The sequence below is a fragment of the Salvelinus fontinalis genome, chromosome 1 (assembly GCF_029448725.1).
Source record: "Salvelinus fontinalis isolate EN_2023a chromosome 1, ASM2944872v1, whole genome shotgun sequence".
NCBI lineage: Eukaryota > Metazoa > Chordata > Actinopteri > Salmoniformes > Salmonidae > Salvelinus > Salvelinus fontinalis.
Window position 1 is genome coordinate 39069990 of NC_074665.1, and position 19097 is coordinate 39089086.

General features: G+C 37.6%; 1 protein-coding gene across 1 annotated transcript in view; it reads left to right on the forward strand.

Annotated features, from left to right (window-relative positions):
• cpn1 (carboxypeptidase N, polypeptide 1) overlaps positions 1–19097 on the forward strand; it is a 146823-nt gene that overhangs the window by 943 nt on the left and 126783 nt on the right. The window lies entirely within an intron of this gene.

A 19097-nucleotide genomic window follows, 5' to 3' on the forward strand; every position in this document is an offset into this window, starting at 1 on the left:
TGTTTCAGGCCTGACGTTAGTCTTTTTTTATGCAACAGGTACTTTATTCATATAAAATGGTTGGATGGAAACATTGTTTGATTGGTTTTCATTTAAGAGTTCTTCTGATATACCCACTTGGTAACGCTTTACATTAAGTGTACATTAATTAACATGTAACTAAATAGTAATACATGTATTTATATCATAGTAGTTACATGTAATTACTATGTAAATACTATGTAATTACAGTGTAATAAGGGTTAAGCGGTATAGGTTATTAGTGGAACAGGGACATGTAATTACAAATCAGCTTGTCGGAGGTTATTCCACATGTGTAATTACTCATGATATATTTAGATGTCTTATTCCAAATGTAACTAACATGTTTTGTAATTACACTTTTGCAGTCTTCTGTATAGCGCCGTGTTAACAATGCATCCTATTATTTAACCTTGTTACATGTAACTACATAAGTCACTACCACCAAAATAAGCTAGGCTAGGACTCAGTCAGCTGGTGTAACAACGCACACACTATCATTAACTACAGCTTCAGTTATCTTATTTCCATATTATTTGGCTTAAAGGATGTACTGAATTAAATGTAAGAGCAATGTATTTACAATGGATATGCATGCAACTATAATGCACTCACCCAGCAGCAAGCAACTTAATGTAAAGTGAAGCACATAATGGTATAACCTTTGTAAATACTATGTACCTGCCTTTGAAAAGGGATTTGGGGTTTATTTCTCTGTCTTAAAAGGTGTAATGTAAGTGAAATGTTGTTCAAAATAATATAATGTGCTGTATAATGTTAATGTAGGTACTCATGAGCAAGCAGCTTCAAGTAAAGTGAAACACAGTAGGGTAAACCTTTTTATTACAATCACCGGGAAAATACACTTCAATGTAGGATAAACATTGTTACAGCACCTGTAAGTGTAATTACAATGCAATTACATATTTCACAAGATATATCAAAAGGTCAGTTAATACAATGTTGTTATAAAGAAAAGTACCACAACTACAATGTTTCTACACGGGAAGAAGCAACTTAATGTAAAGTGAAACACATTATGACTTACTCATGTAATTACAGTACTATGCAGTTACTATGTTACAACGATGGCAGCCACCCAATATGGCAGGTAGCCTAGTGGTTAAAGCATTGGACTAGTAACCGAAAGGTTGCAAGATCGAATCCCTGAGCTGACAAGGTAAAAATCTGTCGTTCTGCACCTGAACATCCCACTGTTCCTAGACCTTCATTAAAATTAAGTATTTGTTCTTAATAACTGACTTGCCTAGTTAAAAGAAGGTAAAATACAGTACTTGTAGTTGTGATCAATGGGAATCTATCTTAATCTAGGAAGAATGTTGTTACAGCACTTTAAGTGTAATTACTATGTACTTTCATTGTTATTAAATATATTGCGGTATATATCAACATTTCAGTAATTATTAGTTAAAAAGAAAAGTATTGTAATTACACATTTTCTTAACAGCAACAAGCAATTTAATGTAAATTGAAACGTACTGTGAATTACTCATACAATTACTATGTAGTTACTATGTTACAACGATGGCAGACACCCAATACAGTACTAGTAGTTGTGATCAATGGGAATCCATCTCAATCTAGGAACATTTTTGTTACAGCACCTTTAAGAGTAATTACTGTGTACTTTCAATATGATGAAATGTTTTGCAGGTTTATCATGTGTCATTAAAATGGCATTTTAAAGAATAGTATCATAACTATAATGTTTCTACACAGGAAGAAGCAACTTAATGTAAAGTGAAAAACATTTTGATTGAATCATGTAATTAACATGTAGTTACTATGTAATAACGTGTTTCTGATTGTAGTAGCTGCAGTTTCGTAATACACTTTCTTGAGGGTTGGTGCCTGTTGATCCGACAGTGATATGTTTGGAAGCAATGGGATCCATAGTGTCATGTGTCATGTGATATCAAAAACATTTTTACGTGCAGTGACCCAAAAAACACTGATAGCAACAAAACATGCTTATAACCCTGTCAAAAGAATGAAACACACTAATTTGAAAGATAACATTGACCCTACTTTTGTGACAAACAATGTCTGATCTTACAGCTTGGAATGGTTTTGACAAAACATTTCCTCTAGAGGCATGGCAATATACTGATCCTATGTCTTCGAAGTGTTGAGAGAGTACTCCTTCCTTATTTTCTTTACCCAACCAGTACATCCACTCAATAAAATGGAGATGCTTCTTTAAATTAAAAACCCTTAGCCTCCAGAACCGCCCCTTTATTGTCTGCACCACCCTTTCAGTGTGTTGTGTGTGACATCCTGTGTGAGGATCCACAAAGTTGTTTGTGTGGTTGACTGTCTGGTGATTGTAACCCAGCCTATTCAGAGACCTGACATACGCTCTCCAGCAGTCACTCAGAATGTTGGATCCTCTTTGCACATGTCGTCTGATGATAGGGATTAAGTTTGCCTGTAAGCGGTATTCCGCCATTGCGGTCTGTTGTGTTTGACCTCCATCATCCCAAACACCCAACCCTGTCTTCTCCATGTTAGCGCCATCCTCCAGGATTGTACTTAAAATAGGAACAAGTGCATATCGTTGTTTTATGAAGGTGGTTAGTCACACCTTGAAATAGCGAGGTAAATCCATGGAAACTAGCATAATGTCACAAGCTAAGATCTGATGGTAAAGTCGTATTATGTTGAAAGACCCAAAACATTAACCTAGGAAACATCACTGATGATGTGTCCAAGAGCACTGAAATATGTATTTATCAAATAATTCAGTATATACAGTGGGGAGAACAAGTATTTGATACACTGCCGATTTTGCAGGTTTTCCTACTTACAAAGCATGTGGAGGTCTATCATATCAACTTGCCTCAAGTGTAGCCCCATACAAATCTGCAATATTGCCACAAAAAAATTATCAAATCAGATCAATAGCATATGACAATAGAATCCCAAATCTTTTTTTTAATAAATGAAACCCACGGATAGGCCCAAGACTCAACTCATTGAGACCCAGCTTTTGGAAACACAACCTTAACTTGCCCTTAAACCACATTCTCTTCAGCCTGGAGAGACCTACTCGCTATACTTTGTTCCACTTCTGTACAAGCCTATGCCACGGAACACTAACTAAAATGTAACTACTTATCAGAGTGTGCTCTTTTGTTATGCTTCATTTTATACCATGTTGAAAGAGCATGGACTTTCTGTGGGTAACAGCTATTTACAAACAGTGGTCAAAATGATGTATTTTTTTTACCTTGGCAGGTCTACCACTAGCCCAGCTATTTAATCATCGATGAAGCATGATGCCATCCCAGTGTAAAAACAAAACAAAAAAGTGTTAGGGATTTTTGAAAGCCCTTTTGGGTAATGCAGCCCCTGACTGTGAACCACTTTCTAAAAATGTAATTATCCAAAACTCTCTTAGTTTATCAAATTCATTAACCTACCGATAAAGAAATGTTACGCAGTTCGTAGGTGGAAAGAGAGAATGGCTAAACATTGAATCTTTCTGGATGGAGCAGTAGGAGTCTGATGATGCCTCCTTGTTTCTACAAATCCTGCAAGGAAACCTGCACATTTAACTCAGACAGAGGTGCATGATAACACTAAGTGATAATCGAAATGGAACGTAAGCTAAGTAATTCTATTACATTCAATTCCATTCTACTATGCTTATCAATTAACTTTTTCAGTAACAGTAGGAATACATCCACATTGTTGGAAAAGGGAGAACAACAGCTTTCCAGACAGATGAAACATCTTGAGTGGTAGGCGGCAGGCCAAAGGTAGACAAGAAGGGGTGTGTCTCCTAAGCTCTTCACTCGCTCTACACGGGCTCGCAGTCCTGAGTGTCAGAGGAGCGTGAGCCCTTGTAGAAAGACCGTAAATCAAAATTCTCAAGCAGCACAGACATAATTATGAAGTACACTGGCCACTGGAAAGCTTATATTCTTCTCCATTTTCTAAAATGTTTTCCGGCTGGTAAAATGACATATGAGTCAATGTCAGCTCAGCCCAGCAGTGTACACGCATAAAACCTATGAGACTAGCTAACTAGGCTACATACCAGCTCAAGATGAAAGTTAGATTCACTGTACAATTACATATTCAAACATTTCTTACAGTACTCCTCATTTCAAGCTTTCTCAAAGTTCTCTAGGCCAATCAATACTGGTTGTAACGTTAACTTACTATATGTATCCATTTTGCACGCATCATTCTCTGCTTGTGGCCACAGATAGGACACCTCAAAGATTTCTTGACCATGACTTTCTTCTGGAGGTATTTGACAATTTTTTTTGTTTTTTTTGCTGATAATATCACTTAGCACACGAGCCATGTTCAATTCAAAATCCTTGGGTCGGGTAAAAACAGTATCGGATTTGGGTGGGCACTTTAAAAGTAAAAATTTGTATCCAGCTGTTGAAATTGTCATTAAATACCCACGTGTAGGAATTTGTAGTAATGTTACTCAGCAAAAAAAAGACGTTCACTGGTTCACATGTTATTGAGCAACATTGAGGACAAAAGTGCAGTGACAGTCAATGTTGACCAAGGAGAACCAAGGTAAATAAGTAGGACGATATTAATGCAGTTAAAATGTAGAATTGAATTTGTCTTGATAATCGTTGGATTTCAAGTGACATCTCAGTGCAAATGAGGCACCTTTTGTGGGACCATCTCGTTCTGCCCAGTCTGCCGTTGGCAACATAGCTAGCTAGCTATTGTTAGCGAAGGACTAGGTGACACAACTGAAATTTAGCTGTTTTACACAAACAGTAGCTAGCTAGTTCTATTTTGCGAATTATATTTCTTCTCTTGGTTTATTATCTAGCTAACAAAATAACAGACGCAAAAGACATATCAATCGTTGCCATAGCAGGATAAGCCAGTTTGCTTGCTAGCTTGCCAAATACAGCTAATTTACAGTACGTCAAAAAGTACAGCCAGAATAACAGCAAAGTAGTTGCATTTCAAATCAAATCAAATCAGAGTTTATTTGTCACGTGCGCCGAATACAACCTTACAGTGAAATGCTTTCTTACAGGCTCTAACCAATAGTGCAAAAAGGTGTTAGGTGAACAATAGGTAAGTAAAGAAATAAAACAACAGTAAAAAGACAGGCTATATACAGTAGCGATACTATAAAAGTAGCGAGGCTACATACAGACACCGGTTAGTCAGGCTGATTGAGGTAGTATGTACATGTAGATATGGTTAAAGTGACTATGCATATATGATGAACAGAGAGTAGCAGTAGCGTAAAAGAGGGGTTGGCGGGTGGTGGGTGGCAGGACACAATGCAGGTAGCCCGGTTAGCCAATGTGCGGGAACACTGGTTGGTAGGCCCAATTGAGGTATTATGTACATGAATGTATAGTTAAAGTGACTATGCATATATGATAAACAGAGAGTAGCAGCAGCGTAAAAAGAGGGGTGGTTTGGGGGGGGTTGCATTTGTTTAAGCTGTTTTCTAGTGACATTTATTTGGATACATCCATAACAATGAGCTAATGATGCACGATTTCGCCTAGCATAGAACATTTGCTCACTCGTCAGGACACTGTGGTTCAGAGGCGCTAGCCAACAACACAGATAACACAATCACTTCAAACTGAAGCTGGTAAGACTGCAAACGAGCTGCACTTCATTTTGTTTCGCCTTTTATCAATTGACATTTCATTGTATATATCCCAAAAATTATGCTGGTTCATGATTTCGACTGGCTGAGAAACGCTGCCTGCCAGTCTTTCTCGTTCCGACTCCCAACACGTTCATTACTATGGAACAGCTGAAGATAGATTTTCAATATTGAAACAATGTTGCAAATGTCGGAGTGACAGACAGCAAGGTTTATACAAATCTCCGCTGTTGGAAACGGAATGTTTGTCTAAAAGAAATGTGAGATAATGTCTAGATGCTTTTCATAGTGAAAATCAAGTTTATAAATTGCTTGGCTTGGCTGATGAGAGTGGATTGCACAGTCAGATGGAACAGAGTAAATTGGCATTTAGCTGGTGGTAACTTGTAGAATAGACATCAGCTGGAATGCAGTTTTAACCAATCAGCATTTAACTGGCATGACAATCTGTCCCATGGGAGGCCAAAAGCACTACGACAAGGCTATGGCCCCAACAAGCCTGCCTTCAAGGGCTGCCGCTGCGACAATATATTTTATAAAACACATTTTTTATTGTACTTAACATATACCAAAAGCATACCAAAAGCACTAACATATATTTAAATGACTGCAAAATTTACTACAAATATGAGACATTATTGGTCATTAAGTGACTCCATGTATTTTATGTGCATACAACAAATAAACCAACAAACAAACTTGACAAGAGGATTTTGCAACTGATGTCCAACGGGCAGATTTTAACATGTACTGGGTTATTCCACGAAATGAGTGCCTTTTTCTTATATGTTATGTAGAAATAATGCACCAATATTGAATTTGAAAAGTCTGTTATATGAAATTATGTGCCCTTTAATATAGACCACATGGTGAATTCAATAAATCTGATTTTCAAAATGAATAAAAACTTGCTAAAGTGTGAAAATTCTGTAACCTCTGTGACTTCTAGGAATAATTTAACCCACTAACCCCCAAAAATACTTCCAAGTTTTCACCATCAAATTCCCACTTCCCACTTGGTTAAGATAGCACCATAACACCATTTACCATCCACAGTAGAGCCGTATAATAGCACTCCTTATACAACGGGTCGGTCTAATCTTAATGTATTTGTATTTTGTATTTACTATGGATCCCCATTCTACTATTCCTGGTGTCCAGCAAAATTAAGGCAGTTTATATAATTTTAAAAACATTACAATACATTCACAGATTTCACAACACACTGTGTGCCCTCAGGCCCCTACTGCACCACTACCACATATCTATAGTACTAAATCCATGTGTATGTATAGTGCGTATGTTATCCTGTGTGTGTGTGTGTGTATGCATGTGTTATGTTGTGTTCTGTGATTAAATGTTAAGCTTGTACACTGCCAGTTCTGCAGTCTTAATAAGACTGACATAATTGCATGTGATACCAGAGTGTCTACTAAAGTTTAATTGTTAAGACAGTCACCATTTTGTTACAAAACGAATTGGCCAATTTGTTATATTTGCCATACATTTTAATAACAATATTCGGAGGACCCATGACCCGAACTTCCCCTCTCCCGAGCACGTTAGGGAGTTGCAGCGATGAGACAAGTTCGTAATCACAAAATTGGGGAGAAAAAGGCAGTGAAAAAAAAATATATATATACAGTACCAGTCAAAAGTTTGGACAAACCTACTCATTCAACGGTTTTTCTCTATTTTTACTATTTTCTACATTGTAGTATAATAGTGAAGACATCAAAACTATGAAATAACACATGGAATCATATAGTAACCAGAAAAGTGTTAAACAAATCAAAATATATTTTATAGAAAATATATTTTTAAGTAGCCACCCTTTGCCTTGATGACAGCTAAGCACACTCTTGGCATTCTGTCAACCAGCTTCTGGAATGCATTTCAATTAACAGGTGTGCCTTGTTAAAAACGTAATTTGTGGAATTGCTTTCCTTCTTAAAACTTCTTTGGGGTAGGGGGCAGTATTTTTAGAATATGCATATTATTAGTAGATGTGGATAGAAAACACTCTGAAGTTTCTAAAACGGTTTGAATGATGTCTGTGAGTATAACAGAACTCATAGGGCAGGCAAAAACCTGAGAAAAAATCCAACCAGGAAGTGGGAAATCTGAGGTTGGGCGATTTTCAACTCAGCTCCTATTGAAGATACAGTGGGATATTGGTAATGTTGCACTTCCTAAGGCTTCCACTAGATGTCAACAGTCTTTAGAACCTTGTCTGATGCTTCTACTGTGAAGTGGGGGCGAATGAGAGGGGATTGAGTAAGGTCTACCATGACCTGAACATGCGCTGACCATGCCAGGAATTCTCCGGTTGGAACATTATTGAAGAATTATGTTAAAAACTTCCTAAAGATTGATTCAATACTTCGTTTGTCATGTTTTTACGGTCTGTAATATAACTTTTTTAACTTTTCGTCCGTACTTTCCGCTGGACTTGCCCGCGCGTCGTGAGTTTGGAAAGTGGACTGAACGCTAGAACAACAAGGAGGAATTTGGACATAAATGATGGACATTATCGAACAAAACAAACAATTATTGCGGAATTATGATTCCTGGGAGTGCATTCTGATGAAGATCATCAAAGGTAAGTGAATGTTTCTAATGTTATTTCTGACTTCTGTTGACTGCACAACATGGCGGATATATTTGTGTCTTGATTGGGCTCTTAGCGCCGACTCAGATTATTGCATGGTTTGCTTTTTCCGTAAAGCTTTTTTGAAATCTTACACAGCGGTTGCACTTAGGAGAAGTACATCTAAAATTCCATGCATAACACTTGTATTTTCATCCCACATTTATAATGAGTATTTCTGTAAATTGATGTGGCTCTCTGCAAAATCACCGGATGTTTTGGAACGACTGAACATAACGCGCCAATGTAAACTCAGATTTTTGGATATAAATATGAACTTTACCGAATAAAACATACATGTATTGTGTAACATGAAGTCCTATGAGTGTCATCTGATGAAGATCATCAAAGGTTAGTGATTCATTTTATCTATATTTCTGCTTTTTGTGAATCCTCTCTTTGGCTGGAAAAATGGCTGTGATATTCTGTGAATAGGCACTCACCTAACAAAATCGTTTGGTTTGCTTTTGTCGTAAATACTTTTTGAAATCGGACACTGTGGCTGGATTTACAACAAGTGTATCTTTAAAATGGTGTAAAATACATGTATGTTTGAGGAATTTTAATTATGGGATTTCTGTTGTTTTGAATTTGGCACCCTGCAGTTTCACTGGCTGTTGACGAGGTGGGACGCTACCGTCTCACATACCCTAGAGAGGTTAATTCTTATGGCTGCGATCCCGTTAATGGGATCGATATGACAACAGCCAGTGAATGTTATGCTGGTGAATGAGGACCCAAAAGCGACTTAACATAAACAGAGTCTTTATTCCAGTCTTACACAAAACGATACTCCTGGATATCTCTTAGGTGACACCTGCTCACACGCAGCATCTGATGAAGGCAAAAACACGACAGGGCGGAACCAGGACACAGAACAGCAAACATCAAACAAGAATCCGACAAAGACAGAAGCAGAAAACAGAGGGAGAAATAGGGACTCAAATCAGAGGGCAAAATAGGGGACAGGTGTGAAAGAGTAAATAAGGTCGTTAGGAGAATGAGAAACAGCTGGGAGCAAGAACGGAACGATAGAGAGAGAGAGCGGGAGAGGGAAAGAGGGAGGAGGAGAGAGAGGAATAGAAAGAGGGAAAGAACCTAATAAGACCAGCAGAGGGAAGCACAGGGACAAGACATGATGATCAAAGCCAAAACATGACAGTGAAAGTGGAGGGCGACAAATTCTAACAACAGAAATCTCATAATTAAAATTCCTCAAACATACAAGTATCTTATACCATTTTAAATGTAATCGTGTTGTTAATCCCACCACAGTGTCTGATTTCAAAGCGAAAGCACCACAAGTGATTATGTTAGGTCACCGCCAAATCACAGAAAAACAGCCATTTTTCCCAGCCAAAGACAGGAGTCACAAAAATCTGAAATAGAAATAGAATGAATCACTAACCTTTGATGATCTTCATCAGATGACACTCATAGGACTTCATGTTACACAATACATGTATATTTTGTTCAGTAAAGTTCATATTTATATAAAAACATCTCAGTATACATTGGCGCATTATGTTCAGTAGTTCCAGAAACATCCAGTGATTTTGCAGAGAGCCACATCAATTTCTAGAAATACTCATAATAAACGTTGATCAAAGATACAAGTGTTATACATGTCATTTTAGGTCCACTTCTCCTTAATTTAACCGCTGTGTCATATTTCAAAAAAGCTTTACGGAAAAAGCAAACCATGCAATAATCTGAGGTCGGCGTTCAGAGCCCAATCAAGACAAAAAGATATCCGCCATATTGTGCAGTCAACAGAAGCCAGAAATACCATTATAAATGTTCCCTTACCTTTGATGATCTTCATCAGAATGCACTCCCAGGAATCCCAGTTCCACAATAAATGTTTGATTTGTTCGATAATGTCCATAATTTATGTCCAAATAGCTACTTTTGTTAGCGCGTTTGGTAAACAAATCAAAACTCACGAAGCGCGTTCACTAGTTGCAGACGAAATGTCAAAAATGTCCGTTACAGTGCGTAGAAACATGTCAAACGATGTATAGAATCAATCTTTAGGATGTTTTCAACATAAATCTTCAATAATGTTTCAACCGGAGAATTCCTTTGTCTGCAGAAAAAGCAAATGGAACGGGAGCTACCTCTCATGTGAATGCGCCGTGCCAGCTCCTGGCACTCTGCCAGACCTCTGACTCAATCCCCTCTCATTCAGCCCCCCTTTACAGTAGAAGCCTCAAACAAGTTTCTAAAGACGGTTGACAACTAGTGGAAGCCATAGGACGTGCAACATGACCATTATCCCACTGTATCTTCAATAGGGGCTGAGTTGAAAATCGACCAACTTCAGATTTCCCTCTTCCTGGTTGGATTTCTTCTCAGGTTTTTGCCTGCCATATGAGTTATGTTATACTCACAGATATCATTCAAACAGTTTTAGAAACTTCATAGTGTTTTCTATCAAAATATACTAATACTAGGCATATAATAGCACCTGAGACTGAGGAGCAGGCAGTTTACTCTGGGCACCTCTGGGCACCTTATTCATCCAAGCTACTCAATACTGCCCTCAGCCATAAGAAGTTAAGGCGTGAGACAATCAGTTGTGTTGTGATAGGTAGGGGTGGTATACAAAAGATAGCCCTATTTGGTAAAAGACCAAGTCCATACTATGGCAAGAACAGCTTCAATAAGCAAAGAGAAACGACAGTCCTTCATTACTTTAAGACATGAAGGTCAGTCAATCTGGAAAATTTCGAGAACTTTGAAAGTTTCTTCAAGTGCAGTCGCAAAAACCATCAACCACTTTGATGAAACTGGCTCTCATGAGGACCACCACAGGAAAGGAAGACCCATAGTTACCTTTGCTGCAGAGGATAAGTTCATTAGAGTTACCAGCCTCAGAAATTGAAGCCCAAATAAATTCTTAATTGAGTTCAAGTAACAGACACATCTCAACATCAACTCTTCAGAGGAGACTCTGTGAATCAGGTCTTCATGGTCGAATTGCTGCAAAGAAACCACTACTAAAGGACACCAATAAGAAGAAGAGACTTGCTTGGGCCAGGAAACATGAGCAATGGACATGAGACCGGTGGAAATCTGTCTTTGGTCCGAGTCCAAATTTAGATTTTTGGTTCCAACCGACGTGTCTTTGTGAGACGCAGAGTAAGTAAACGGATGATATCCGCATGTGTGGTTCCCACCATGAAGCATGGAGGAGGAGGTGTGGGGGTGCTTTGCTGGTGACACTGTGGTGATATATTTAGATTTCAAGGCACACCTAACCAGCATGGCTACCACAGAATATTGCAGTGATACGCCATCCCATCTGGTTTGCGCTTAGTGGGACTATCATTTGTTTTTCAACAGGACAATGACCCGAAACACACCTCCAGGCTGTGTAAGAGCTATTTGACCAAGAAGGAGAGTGATGGTGCTGCATCAGATGACCTGGCCTCCATAATCACCCAACCTCAACCCAATTGAGATGGTTTGGGATGAATTTGACCACAGTGTGAAGGAAAAGCAGCCAACAAGTGCTCAGCATATGTGAGAACTCCTTCAAGACTGATTCCATATTTGATATTTCGTAGTTTTGATGTCTTAACTATTATTCTACAGTTTAGAAAATAGTAAAAATAAAGAAAAACCCTTGAATGAGAAGGTGTATACAAACATTTCACTGGTACGTATATACTGTATATATTGACAAAATATATCTTTAAATACATTTCAATAATGTATTTCAGAATGTATTTTGAAATACATTAAATCCATATCCGGATACATTTAAAATATATTGTGATATACATTCATAAATGCATTCCGAAATATATGTGACTTGTTTCAAGAAACTAGGCATATGTCGCACGTCACTACTTCACAGCATAGGAATTTCAAAGTTTTTATTTTATTTGATCAAAATACGTTTTTTTTGTAGAAATGTCTTCAGGAACATATGAACTTTCATGTGCCTTAATAACAAACGTGTATGCCATCTGTAAATATGAATACAATCGTTAAATAACGAGCCTAGCTGGTATAGCCACGGGAAAATACAGAACCTTCCCGCTAGCCATGATTGGCTGAGATAATGGATTGGCTGAGATAATGGATTGGCTGGACATGCCGAGAGATGAGTTCAGATTGGTCTGATATGTAGCATGTTTCTGTCTATAACATGAGCTGCTAAGTATGTGTGGGTAATCCTGTCTACCACAGCTTTTTTGAAAGATATCACAAAGAACTGAAAATATTTTGCTACTGCTCTCAACATTGCTGCCCTGAAGTTAAAAGCGCTATTGACAAAGCTCAGTAGGAAAACATTGTACCTAACATTACACCTTTAGTGTCCTGTGCATGTGACAAATAAACTTTGCTTTTATTTGATATTGTGTGTATGTTGAACCAGAGACGTTAATGTGAAGAACAACATGACCTGCACCAAAATCAGATTAGGATATATATTTTTACTACTACTTTTTGCTATTACTTTTACCACTTTTAGTCTTGAAATCTTTGGTCGTTTACTACACTTTGAATCCTTAAAGATATGGCTGGGGCTAAGTTATAAGAGGATGTGAACGATGTTGAGTGGGTGTAGACAAGAAAGAGCTCTCCAGTACGCTTACCAAAACATTCACGAGCCATCTTCTAAAAAGTGGGGTTACAAGTTTATCATCTTTCAAAGCAGAATTATTTTCTCATTGTTCCTCAACTGCAGTGTATAATATACCATTTTCTAGTTCAGTCTCTACTTTTATCTAATGTAAAACACATAATTTCAAATGTTGCTACATAGGACCAAATCCAAGTCGTGGGTCACATATGTTGGAATGTATTTAAAATGTATAAAATAAATTTGTAAAAATCTGTATGGGATCGCTCTTTCAAATTGCATACATATTCAATCTTAGTATCTGCTTTTCACAATGCAATATTCACATAGCTTTTGATATTGTTTTCTTGTAATTTGAACTATCACTGAACTGCTCAAAACTGGTAATTACACTCAGAAAAATATAGGGTTCTTCAGTTTGTCCCCATAGGGACAAACTTGTCCCTTTTTGGTACTAGGTAGAACCGTTTGAAAGGTTCTTCATAGAACCCTCTGTAAATGGCTCTACCTAGAACCCTCTATGAAGGGTTCTTCCTTGAACCCTCTGCAGAGGGTTCTACCAAGAACCCTTTCATCCTCTAAAGCAAGGGTGTCAAACTCATTCTATGGAGTGCCTAGTGTCTGCTGTGTTCTAAAGGTTATTCATAGAACCCTCTATGAAGGGTGTAAATCTTTGTTTGTATATTTCCCAATGTGTCTTTCGAGTCAATTGTAGAGTTAATGTACCACCCATGAGTGTTTTTTAGTGACATTTGATGGCATTCAGTCCTGTGGTCTTCACCAAGTGAGTGCCTAAGTGAATATGTTATCATTAAAATGTAACACTTTATGACAATACATCACATATATCAAAAGAACGTACGTTGACAGCCTAATTTGACCCTAATACAGTGGTCTGAAACTCATGGTTCGCTGGCCACATCAGGCATGTAAGTGACATTGTGCTGGCTTACAAATTGATGTGTAATTCCTATTGGAATCCAGCCAGAGTGATGATATCCAACAATTGGAACTAAATCATCCGCAACCTGAATTCAGAATAACTGTCAAGGTAGGGAAGGTTGATAAATCAGACTACCTAAACCATCTCAGTAACGGCTGCAATAAGTACAACTACTAACAGATTGGATTAGTTTAGAAATATGTATGTTATTTATCTTTGTGGATTATAAGATCAATCAATCAATGAATGCACATGCAAAACCCCAGATATTGAAACAAACAAGCAGATGTCGGGTGTTAAATTGATATATGCACAGAAAATCATATCAATTTATTTTTTCAAAAGGATGAGTCTAGTGTTCATATTTCATGACCTCAGCGGGCTTTTTGAGTGGCCTATGTGCGAGTCAATTGAAAATAATACAATTGATTTATGTTACATAGCATGATAAATATGTCTGATCAGATGTTAGCAAACAAATAAATGAGCTGCCACTTCCACTTATTTGCCCAGCCAGAGATCAAATAACCAAACATACAGACAGCTATTCAGTGAAACAAAATCACATTGATTGATTTGCAGAAAAGTCAAGGGATTTTGGTCAGGATACTACGCGAAAGAAGAGCAAAACCTGTTTTACTAGTCTAGCGTAGGCTACATAGCTAGCTAACATGCTAGAAAATTTTTCTTATAACACTGTTAGATGAGAAAACTAGACAAAAGATTATCATCATGAACATTCACCTCAATTTGCCTGACATTTTCCCAGCCTAATTGTAGCCAAATATCACAACGTAGATTCTGTGAAAACAAAAATCTCATATTGATTGATGTATCTGTCCCAATCTTAACAGTGCTGAAATTATTGTTGACCGCACATGGCAATTGCTTTAAATTATTTAAAATGTTTGGATGACTTTGGTAGTTTCAGTAAGCAACAATATGTATGATACATTCCTTCAATGGCATTAGCCTACTTTATTCCAATGTTTTCGTAATTCTGTGATATTCATTCCCACAGTAATTATTGATTGATCCATCCAGTTGTGGTTAAGAAAACATGCATGCATAGTGGTGGGCTTTGCGAGGTGATTGTCGTAGTGACATGCCTCAGAATGGTAACAGCCTAGTAATGGGCACTGCCGAGCAACCATCATTATGAAGCATCAAATCTCATTAAAGCATTTCTTACACTGGACTTAGCTACGACAAGCGTTTTTTGGAGTTGGTGCAACAGGTGTAAATTCTGATCCCAAAGTCGGATTTAGCTTCGTCCGACCTAGCATTTAAGACCAACTTTTTAATGCCCAAATGGTGAAACCAGCCCCAGAGGTTTTCGTTTGGTTGGTAGAGTAGAAGAGGATTTTGACATTTTTAAAAGATGGCACGAAGCAGAGTAAGACACGTCCCAATGTCGAAGCAACTACTTCAACCGCTGACAAACGCCTTCAAAGACCCAAATTGCTCTAAAAAAGTTATGTCCCAATTTCCCAACCCCAGGTCGGAACAGATGTCTGGCCCATCTACCGAGATGCACGCACGGCATAGTCTGACAGCGGTAAGTTGCATGCTGTTGAGAAAAATAATAAAACACATTGCAAATTGCATATGCTCAATTTGGGACTATTCCTGCGTTTCAACATTCATTAAAAAATATTATAAAAAATCTACAAAATTATTCTAGAAGAATACAACTTAAGCAAAGCTGTATTAAACCTTGTCAGTCCAAATCCAACGTTTTGTATTTAGGGTTCAAGCAGTGAAACTGGTGAAACACAATTGTATTTCTTCTGGTTCATTAGGGGTCCATTCCCCGATGGAACCCTATTATAATTGTTAAGATTGGAAAACAATAATAATCTTTAGAGAGCTATAGCTCTTGAATGGTACGATCTACAGAGACCAAACTTGGTGGGATGGTTTAAGTCAGTGCACAAATACATCTGGTGCAACTCGGCCAAATGGGGGCCCTATACACAACATTTTATTTCAAAAGGTCAGCCCCAACACATCATTTGACCTAGAGTCTCAGAATTTGGTTCAAAGGTTCCTCTCTACCGAAGGAACATATTTGCCTCTAAGACTGATGATGTCACCATGATGGATCATCCTCCATTTTGAAAAATGTGAGCTTTCTCAGCATTTTTAAACAGCATATCCTCAGAAATCACTCAACCGATCTCTCCGAAACCTGCCGTAGAGCATCTATAGACCAATATATTTAAATGCATTATAAATGAAGTTGATATCTTAAACGTCATTAACGCTGTGAGCCAATGAAGTTGAGGGAATTTGGCCCTGACAGTTGAAGTCGTTCTTGGAGGGAATGGCGCCTCCTTCTGGCCATGCCTCTCAATACTCAATACAATGTTCCCTGAATTGTGCACTGGTCCACTACCCACATAGATTAAAAACTATATAATAGGTGTAAGTACCAGAGATGAAGTCACCCTTTACATCCAGACCCAGACCAAGACCAATTTGTAACTGTAAAATAGCATTGTATCTGGTCAAACACCATTTCTACTATTCTTAGGTAGCGGAATTACTTTTGCTTCCCTCACAGCCTGAGGGCACACACTTTCTAGTAGGCTTAAATTGAAGATGTGGCAAATAGGAGTGGCAATATCGTTCGCTATTATCCTCAGTAATTTTCCATCCAAGTTGTCAGACCCCGGTGGCTTGTCATTGTTGAAAAACAACAATAATTTTTTCACCTCTTCCACACTTTACGGTATTTAACGGTATTTAAAATGGCAGTGCTTGTCTTTCATAATTTTGTTGCTGGCATGTTTCATAACATTTGTTGCTGGCATGTTATGCGTAAATTTACTAATGTTGCCAATGAAAAAATCATTAAAGTAGTTGGCAAAATCAGTTGGTTTTGTGATGAATGATGGAGATGAGTTTGCCTTTTTTCCCAGAATTTCATTTCAGGTGCTCCAAAGATTTTTACTTTCATTCTTTATTTCATTTATCTTGGTTTCGTAGTGTCATTTATTCTTCTTTTTATTCAGTTTAGTCACATGATTTCTCAATTTGCAATAAGTTTGCTAATCGGTTGTGCAGCCGGACTTATTTGCCACTCCTTTTGCCTCATCCCTCTCAACCATACAATTTTTCCACAGGGATTTAAGTTTTTACAATAATTTTCTTAATGGGTGCATGCTTATTAGCAACTGGAATAAGCAATTTCATAAATGTGTCAAGTGCAGTGTCTGTTTGCTCTTCATTACACACCACTGACCAACAGATATTCTTTACATTAATAACATAGGAATCACTACAAAACTTATTGTAGGACCTCTTATAGACTATATTATGCCCAGCCTTTGGAACTTTGGTTTTCCGAGATATGGCTACTATATTGTGATCAATTAATCCAATGGATCTGGATACTGCTTTCAATTTCTGGAGCATTAGTAAAGATGTGACCAATGCATGTTGATGATTTCATTATTGTGCTGTTTAAAACTACCCTGGTAGGTTGACTGATAACCTGATCCAGGTGGCAGGCACTGGTTACAGTTTGAAGCTTTTTCTTAGTGGGCAGCTTAGTGAGCAGCTTGATGAAAGCCAGTCAATATTTAAATCACATAGAAAATATACCTCTCTATTGATATCACATATATTATCAAGCATTTCACAAATGTTATCCAGATACTGACTGTTAGCACTTGGTGGTCTATAGCAGCTTCCCACCAGAATGGGCTTTAGGTGAGGCAGATGAACCTGTAGCTTTAAAACAATATTTGACATGAGATCCTCTCTAATCTTTACAGGAATGTGGTTCTGAATATAAACAGCAACACCTCCACCATTGGCATTTCTATATTTTCTAGAAATCTTATATCCTTGTATTGCTACCACTGCATTGTCAAAGGTATTATCTAAGTGAGTTTCAGAGATAGTCAGAATATGAATGTCTGTTACTAGCAAATTTATTGATTTCATTAACCTTGATTCTTAAGCTACATATATTAGCGTGGGCTATTTTGAGCACTTTTCTTCTGCAATGCTTACTTGCTTTCATTGCTTTACTGGGAAGTTGAGCAGCAGTAGTTGTGATCATGTTCTTTATGTTAGTGCAGGGTGAGCTGCTCACAGTGGACGTCCTCTTAGGGCACACCGGCCAGTACAGTACAGTATAGCATAGTTCAGTACAGTACAGTACAGTACAGTACAGTACAGTACAGTACAGTACAGTACAATAGTGTACAGTACCGTGAAGTGCAGTACAGTATAGTTCTGTACATTACAGTTCAGTATTGTTCAGTACAGCATAGTATAGTACAGTAGAGTATAGTTCAGTACAGTACAGTATAGTAAGGTATAGAACAATAATGTACAAGACAGTAAAGTACAGTACAGTATAGTTCAGTACAGTACAGTTCATAACAGTAGAGTACAGCAAAGTACAGTACATATTTTTAATTTACCTTTATTTAACTAGGCAAGTCAGTTAAACTTGGTACTCATCCCGGATCCGGGAGCACCCTCATCAGTAAAAAAGCTGACTAGCATAGCCTAGCATAGCGCCACAAGTAAATACTAGCATCTAAATATCATGAAATCACAAGTCCAAGACACCAGATGAAAGATACACATCTTGTGAATCCAGCCATCATTTCCGATTTTTAGAATGTTTTACAGGGAAAACACAATATGTATTTCTATTAGCTAACCACGATAGCAAAAGACCCAACCGCATATTTGCACAATTTTTTTACTGCATAGGTAGCTATCACAAATTCGACCAAATAAAAATATAAATAGTCACTAACCAAGAAACAACTTCATCAGATGACAGTCTGATAACATATTTATTGTATAGCATATGTTTTGTTCGAAAAATGTGCATATTTCAGGTATAAATCATAGTTTTACATTGCAGTAGTCTCACCAAAGCAGCTAGAATAACAACAGAAACCAACGTGAAATACCTAAATACTCATCATAAAACATTTATGAAAAATACAGGGTGTACATCAAATGAAAGACAAACATCTTGTGAATCCAGCCAATATTTCAGATTTTTTAAGTGTTTTACAGCGACAACACAATATAGCATTATATTAGCTTACTACAATAGCCTACCACACAGCCGCATTCATTCAAGGCACGTTAGCGATAGCGAATAAACAAGCAAAAGATATAAATTTTTTCACTAACCTTCTCAAACTTCATCAGATGACAGTCCTATAACATCATATTACACAATACATATATGGTTTGTTCGAAAATGTGC